Consider the following 8,899-nt stretch of genomic DNA (forward strand, 5'->3'; position numbering starts at 1 on the left):
CCAGTCCCCACTGAGGATTAAGTCCAGGGTTGCCGTCCCTCTGGTTGGTTCCATGACCAACTGGTCTAGGGCATAGTAATTTAGAATATCTAGAAATTTTGCTTCTTTGTCGTGACTGGAACACATATGCTGCCAGTCTATGTCCGAGTAGTTTAAGTCACCCATTACTACCACATTTCCTAGTTTGGATGCTTCCTTAATTTCATATCTCATCTCCAGGTCTCCCTGAGCATTTTGATCAGGGGGACGATAGATTGTTCCTAGTATTAAATCACTCCTGGGGCTTGGTATCAGCACCCACAACGATTCTGTGGAGGAGTCCACCTCTTTTGGGGTTTCGAGCTTGCTGGATTCAATGCCTTCTTTCACATATAGAGTGACACCACCACCAATACGTCCTTCCCTGTCCTTCCGATATAGTTTATATCCAGGGATAACCGTATCCCACTGGTTTTCTCCATTCCACCAGGTCTCCGTTATGCTCACTATATCAATGCTCTCCTCTAAGACCAAGCACTCCAGTTCTCCCATCTTGGTTCGGAGGCTCCTAGCATTAACGTACAGACACTTGTAAGCAGTGTCTCTCTTCAAGCGTTTTTTGGCACTTTTGGTTTGGCCTGTGGTAATTTTGCCCTAAAGACCCTCCGTGGCACAGAGTAGTAAGTGGCAGTAACGCAGCTGAAGCTCTGCTCACGGCCGGAGTTCGATTCCAATGGAAGAAGTTGAATCTCCGGTAAAAGTGGTCGAGGTCCACTCAGCCTTCCATCCATCCGTGGTCGGTAAAATGAGTACCTGGCATATGCTGGGGGGTAAAGAAAGACTGGGGAAGGAACTGGCAAAACCACCCCATATATACGGTCTGTCTAGTAAATGTCGCAAGACATCACCCTAAGAGTCGGAAACGACTCACACTGTAAGTGCGGGACACCTTTACCTTTACCTTTAATTTTGCCCTTCTGAATTGATATCCTGTGCCCCTGCTCTCACAATGCCTACTTCTAGGCCTACCCCTTTTAAAATTCCATCATTTCTTTGGTCTTTATCCCAGGGGGGAGGTTTATTCCAAACCAGACCTTCCTCAGCTCCTGTCGGGTTGCTGGCACCCACAACACTTATACACACACACACACACACACACACACACACACACACACACACACACACACACACACTTGGGCTACTAATATATGGGCAGAAACTATTAAATTCTATACCAATTCTAAATAACTCAGCAAAGATTAAAAAGATATAATATAAAGGGGTATTAGTGTTTTTCATCTAATCACTTCTTCCCAATATTTCCTTGTTAATAGACAAGACCACCAAATATACCATATCTACATTTGAGGATCTGCAGCTCCAACATTTATCTTCACAGCTGGTATATATTTTACTCAATCTATAAGGTATGAGATACAAGATTTACAATGTCCACTACTAACAACTTCTATAGAAGGGATGACAAGCTAGTGGGTGCCAACAAGTCTTGGTACCTAGTAGGAAGTAATGAGTCTATTGTCCTAGATAAATGTATTGACCATTAACTCTTTAAGAGACAACTATTGCACAGTTCAATGGAAAGAAATGTTATTTTTTATTGTTAATACTTATGTGGATTGTTTTCCCTGATTTTGGCATGGAAACAACCTTGGGCTACTGTGAGATGATCTTTTCCAAGAGAAAGATAGGGAGGGCATGAACCTGTTGATTCTCCTGGCTCTCTCAATGGCTCTTAATACCATAGACTATGACATTGTTCTGGAGAGGCTGTCCAACTTAGGTATTGAGGGAACCACTTTTTGATGGTTTCACTTCTGTCTTGATGGTTGATTCCAGAAGGTGGTGCTGGGGGATTTCTGCTTGTCTCCTTAGCATTTATGTTTTGGGGTCCTGTCTGGTTATACTTTATCCCCCCTGCTTTTGAACACCTTTGCTGTGTAAGCTATCATCATCATGGCGGCGGTAACAGCAGCTGCCTCCACCTGCTCCATCCTCCACAGAAGGCACTACCGACGTGTCGGCACGAAAATGGGTCAGGAGAGACCAGAGGACAACGGAGTTTGGTCTCTTACCCCACTGAGTGGTTCTCTATCTTGGCGGAGCAGTTGCCTTTTGCTTGTCACCAAGGCCACTGAGGCGGTCTCACCCCGTGAGGGAAGCCAGCAGAGGGGCGCCTGAGGGCCAACTTATCCTTGGCTGCTGCGGCCGTGACTCCGCTCTTTGGGGAGCTTCTTCCTTACAGAAAGGGGGGAAGCCTGGGAGACTGGTCTGCAGGTATGCCATCTCCAGCGTGTGGGGGGAGATGGTGGCGGCAGCAGCGGCTGCTCTCAGCCTGTTCCCCATGTTCATCTTTGTTGCCTACTACCCCAGCACGACCGAGGAGCCTTCCTTGCTCAGCGGACTCGCGAGCAGGACTCTCCCGGAGGCACCCCAGTGCTGTTGGTCACTCGGAGCCAAGGCTTGAGATCGGGCCGCCAGGGAAGAGCTACAGCAGGTGGTTGGCGGAGACTGGTGGAGTTTAAAAGGACTTTTTGAATGAAACCGTGAATACCATCATGGGTGGGGTGGTTCTAGTAGCTAAGTTGAAGGTGAAATTGTGTTACTTCTACTTTTGCCATATTGACTAGTTGTGTAATAAGATTGTGACAATGTGTTATGTTGTATTTATAGTGTTGGTATGGTTTTTGTGTTGCTGTTATATCTGCCATTTGTTTTTTTCTCTATTATTGTTGTATTATTTCACTTGAAATTGTTTTTGCCATTGTTTGACTTGCTGTAAACTATTTCATATGCAGTGTGTTTTTGTTTTCCTTTTTGTACGTCACTTTGAGTCCTATTTTTGGAAAAAAGCGACTAACAAATGCTATTAATAAATAAATAAATAAAAAAATAATATATATCTAGTTATCTAATTGTTTACCTATGTATCTACTTCTCCTCTAAACCCAAGCTCATCACTATAAACAAAATATGAAAGTAGAGATATTTTACGTTAACACATTTTCAAAGCAATCCATACATCAAAAACTTTCTAGTCAAGAATTCCTTTAATTGGCAATTGTCTTTTCTGTTCTTCTTCCTAATATACCATGGGTATATCGCTGGTGGACTTTTTACACAGCTTTGCTTTAATACCTATTTGTTAGAGACATTCAGTCACTGCACAATTGCTTTTAATCATGTTGCTCTGCTTTGGCCATTTGGTCATGTAAGCCAGTGGAACAGTCACACTTGTGGAGTGTTCTACCAGAATATCAAGGGCATTTTGCTGGCATATCTTTTTACAGCAACAGTGTATTTTGTGTTCTGCCAGCACAGCAAGGCTTCTGCCAAATTCTATGGCCCCTCAGCCACCATAACTTGAATATAGGATTGCTATATGAAGGGAGGGGATTGAACTGTTGTTATTCCCTAACCCATGACTCACTAAACGTCTAACAAAATCTTTTCAGTAGTGTAAAAGTACTCTTGTTCTACACAAAATTGATGGAATAAATAAACAATGTTGAATAATTTAGATATTAATTTTCAGCAAAAGTCAGGAATTTCCATGCGCACATAAAAGATACTCAAATGTCTGGATCTTCCTAGATACACAATTTTGTGCATTATGGTGTTATTTCTTCCTGTCTCACCTTTTCTTATTGCCCACAGACAGCTTTTACATTTGCTTTAAAGTAGATTTTAAATTCCCTGGAAAAACAACCATGTTTTTAATTATGAATCCTTTTGCATTTTAAAGCTCTTGCCTGAAACCATGAGGGCTTGGAACTTATTAAAATGATTGTTATTACACAAAGAGCTTGCATGTGGTGTGTGGAAATCTGCATGTGTCCCCCACCTCATGGTCATATATCGTTGAGCAGTGTCATGCTTCCTCTGAGGTGTTCTGTGCTGGGCACTTTGGATAGAGGACCTGCAGTCTAATCCAAAAAACAGCACTTATCTTTTTGATTTAACAGCTTCTGGCAGCCATTCATACTTGCCAGAGGGGACCAGGCAAGTGCCTAGTTGTGGGTCTATGCAGCAATGTAATAATTTCTTCATTCATATATAAAATATGAATTAATTGATCCATATCCCACAACTCATGTAATGCCACGTAATTTAATGCAAATTAACTGTTCTCATTGTAAATTGGAACCAGAGGGCAGCATGAACATTTGTTTCTCATGTTTTCTTTCCTTATCTGATCAGAGAGCATTTTCTATCGTGATTGTTAAGAGTAGATAATTCAGTCCCAAGGCTGAATTATGTTTGCCAGCTTGGGCAGAAGTCCTCCATATTTGTTGCTAACATCATAGTTTTGATCTCCCCTACACACATTCTATATTTGGAAATATTAAAATATTTAGTCTCAAAGCTTTTTTGTTTAGGGAGAAAGGAGAGAGAGATAATCCTAGATAATTCTGCTGAGTTGCAAGAAGAGGAAAAAAACTCTCTTTCTAGCAGGGGTGGCTAACCTGTGTTCTGTGGGCCGTATTAATCTCGCCAAATTTGTAATTTGAGAAAATAATTCATTAAAAAACTATATTTTTTACTGCTCTATGGGAGCCTTTGGTGCCATGATGTCAAAAGGTTTTTTGTGAACTTCTAGGATCCTCCCAATTCTAAAACAATGTTTATTTTTTTTTCTTAGTACTCCCATTGTTCCCCTGCCATGATACTTTGATGTCAAACATTTTTGAACCCCTCAATTCCCCCCTTTGGCCATTTTTTAATTCAGGTTTTTTGCTGACTCCTCCTTTGGTGCCCTGTGCTGTGATTCCGTGATGCTAGTAGCAGGGGCTGCCAGGTTCTTGGCCTGAGACTGTTCCTGTATCTTTAGGAGAAGAGAAAGTCAGCCAAGTGCAGGTGTTCTTGCAACACTGTAATGGGAAAAACCATAAGGTGGAATTTTCCCTTCTCCCTGCACAACTTTTAAAGATACAAAAGACCTCTTGGTTGCCAGGCCCAGCCTGAAAAAGAACTTGAAAATAACATGTTTATATTGCCAAGGTTTCCTAATTTTCCCAGTGGACATGGTTTATTTTTCATAGTAAAACAATCAAGTCATAATTTTATTAGATTTTCTTCAGACTAAGTGTAAACAAGTCAAATCCAGTGGGGAAATTAATTGAAATGTATTTTGCAAAAACACTCTTAGTTTTAAATGATTTGTTCTACTACAGTGCGTATTCAATAAAGAAAAAGTAAGTGCAGACTTAAAGAATAAGATTAAGAAAGCAAACACTTAAAATAAAAGAAATCCAACATTTAAACAGTTCCTTCCGTTGGAGCTTAGGATATGACCCTTACCTTTAGATTGTGGCAGACGTGTTAAAAGGAACAGAAACTTAAACCAAAAATAACTGGACACTTTAAATAAAGTTCACAAATGTTAAACAAAAGACATTTACATTATTTCATTTTTTTGCATTTGTTTCCCACAATGTATTAATTTATAGTTTATTAATATATTAGGCATACCTACCTTATTTTCACTTTTCTGTATTTCTGATATTATTAAACCAGTGCTTATTTCAATGTGGTATTGATTCCTTTTGTTACCTAATTTGCTAGCGTAGATTTAAGGTTATTGTGCTGGCTGCTGCGGGGGGGGGGGGATAAATGATTCCGTTTTCTGTTCTTTTGCTTTTTGGCATTTCACTTTGCAATTAAGTTTTTTGGCATTACAATTCTTTGTGTATTTGGTATGCCAGATAGTTAACAAGAGTATCCTGAAGTTAAATATATCTAGTGATATTTGCTCCTAAAAATGCTGTAGTATTTCTTGATATTATTTCGAAACATTCCTTAACCTCCCACCACTTCCCCTCCATAATTTTCCATCTTACTACAATTTTCATTTCCTTTTCGCTATGCAGCAGGAACATTTTTCTCAGGACATACCTCTCTGCCTACATTCATAACCATGCACAGAGTGACAGCATTTGCAGCCTCTCAATAAAAAGTACCCCTCCCCCCAAAAAAGAGATTTGGCTCCTTAACCTCTCTTCCTCTATGAAAATAGAATATTTGAGTGTTTGGCAGTAGGGAGAAAGGAAAAGCAACTTAATCTTCAGATTAAGATAGCTACTATCCATTGTGAAATATTCTTATGGGATTGATGGTGGGGGGGGCAGCAGGAGAGAAATTATGGTTGTGAAACCTGAGGGACAGATCTGACCCATCACATCTTTTGCTAAGAAAATAGAGCTGATATGTTACCATGGGAACTAATTGTTAGACCAAAGTTGGAGGCAGTTCTGGAAGGGGAAAGCCTTCTTCTCTCCCTTGGCTGGAGATGATGTCATCAAGCTATCTATGTGTGACAAGAAGACTACAGGTTGAAGCAGACTGAGAACAGAACACAGGGAGCTGAGGTTTGGACTCTGGAAGCATTTTAAGTGCTAGCTGTCCCCCTAGAGATCTGATGTGGGATCAGTAGATGTTGCCAATCTATTTTTAACCTCCACTTCCATCTATGCTCAAACTCTTTATTTTTAAATAAACTCAATTATTACAAAACATCAATCAGCCTTTAGTGATCTCCTTCAAAGGGAACCAAACCTGGATAAACACTACATCCCTGGAACTACTCATTGCTCAGAGAAATGCTATGTGTGTAACAATAATATCTAAGGGCTCTTCCAGACAACCTGTTTATTGAACATTCATCCTAATTTGTTTGCACAGAGTTTATGTGGAGGTTAGACTAGGTCTGGCCTTATTAAGTGTTCCTTCTGATTTGTTTGTGGAGAGGTTATATGACAATAAGCATTTATCCTGATTTGTCTGTGTGGTGTTTATATGTCGTCCCATTAATCCTTTGTTTATCCTGTACTTTTCAATGCATTTCCCCATCACTTTCCTAACTGTAAAAAAGTATTTTTTTAAAGTGGATTTGTTGGGCTAGATGACAGAGCTCTTTAATTCATCTTAATTGCGCAAACCCAAATTTCCCACATGAGCTTGAATCCTTCCCACAAAATACAGTGTGGAGGTGACTAAACAAAACTATTAATTGCATTCATTGAATTTTTTTTTTGGAAAATATCTCTATGGAGGTTTACAAATGAAAATGTGTACCTGGTCATCCACATGGATTTTTCAGGGAAGATCCTGTGAGCAGGTTGTTAGATCTCCTTCTCACAGAATCCATGTGGATGACCAGCTGCATTTGGGCAACCCTGGGGTATCAGCTTTTCCAAATACATAGCTCTAGGAAAAACAGGAACAATGTAACACTCCTGTCTTTTGGAGTGTGTTACCATATGGCAGCTCTTGCAGGGGCACCCCTGTCCCTTTTGCCTAGATCACATGGGCCTGGAGGGTTTAGTGGGTTTGAGGGGAGTTAGTGCAAAGGCAAAGAGACTAGGATAGCAGCTGGTGACCCAGTTCTCTGGGGCAAGTCTGTTCAGAAAGTCATCTTTCCACAAATAGGGGCTGGATAGTAGACTTGTAGTTTCAAGCACTGGCAAGAAATACTGTTTCCTTAAAGAGCTGGGATAAGGAGGTCAATCTTCTGCCAGTCGTGGCTCATGAAGGAGATCTATGCAAGCTCTGCAGCTTTTCTGGCCAGCATCCTTCCTGGACCAGAATTGCTGAAGGCTTTTGTATGTGGCTTCTTCTCATCCTAGATTGCCCTGTTGTAGCTTAGGAGACAAACCCGACTCTTTCCTGTTTTTGTCCTACACTTCTCAGTGAGTACTCCCATGACAATCTTCTGTAGGGCCTTCTTATGACTGCTCCAGCTGGATGGCTTTAACTGTCTGTCCATTTCTTTGTGTTTTGTATGTGGTCTACATACAATAACATACAATACATACAACCCCGATAACATCCATGTTCCTTCTCTTCACCTTTGGTCACCTTGCCCTGCTAATGAACTGTCACTGTCTTCTTCTTTCAAGCCTGAAGGAAGGAACAGTATTTTATCTATTAGTTACTTTGAAAAAAATTGTATCCCTATACATTATGTGAGTAGTGGGGCTGGCACTTCTCAGGCAAGTATGCAGGTATAATAACAAGAAGGGGCCAATTGGATCTATTCCCAGATCTTCCCGTTTCCTGAAATCACTGTACAATTTTAGCTTCACTATTATTTGATGTCTTCCCTGATTGCACATCTTTTTGCTGATGTTTTCTCCAAGTCTTTCCTTGATGAGTTTTAAACAGTTTGGTTCAAGTTTTCAGGCAGTTACTGATAGTTGCCAGCTTGGAAAGGATCTGATATTCATTCCCCAGTGTTATTCTGATCCTTCTAAATTGGCCAGAGCAGGTGACTTTTTGGTGACCCCTGGAAGGCTAAAGCACTGAGTAAAGAGAAAATTGGAAAGAAATATTGATGTTTTTGATCTTATAAAATCTTAATGGGTGGATGTGAGGTTTAAACAAAGATTCAAGTTGGTTGGATTAGAATGTTTAGGTGAAGGTTCATGTTGACAGTTATGTCATCCAAGCCAGTTTACTTCATTTCTAATCAATGTGTGTACCCTTTGCTCCCCCATTACACATTACCCAATGAATGTTTGTTGATATTGAGATGAAGACATCGCCATTACTCAGAGACCTTGTGGCCTGTGAGAGGTGGAAACTGCTGTGAAAGATAGCACTCTTTGGTTCTTCTCCACTTGTGGAATCATATGCCTTTTGGTCAGGTGGGCTTATTCTCCAGGAAAGTTTCATGAGAAAATGTTTGATATATTGTTGGTGCAACTAGAGAGGGATAGTAACCTCTTACCTCAAATCTGAAAGGCCTGCAGCAAATTTGTTGTTGGCTGTCAGCCTCAGGGAACTGACTGTTCCAACACACTATTTCACTTTTTCACCCTCCTAACTCTTCTCATTTCCACTCTTCCTGCTTCCTCTGGTGTTGGATATCTGGTTCATGTATAAAAGTTCTGAATTGGTGTCT

Source organism: Rhineura floridana, chromosome 4 (genome assembly GCF_030035675.1).
Source record: "Rhineura floridana isolate rRhiFlo1 chromosome 4, rRhiFlo1.hap2, whole genome shotgun sequence".
Classification (NCBI taxonomy): domain Eukaryota; kingdom Metazoa; phylum Chordata; class Lepidosauria; order Squamata; family Rhineuridae; genus Rhineura; species Rhineura floridana.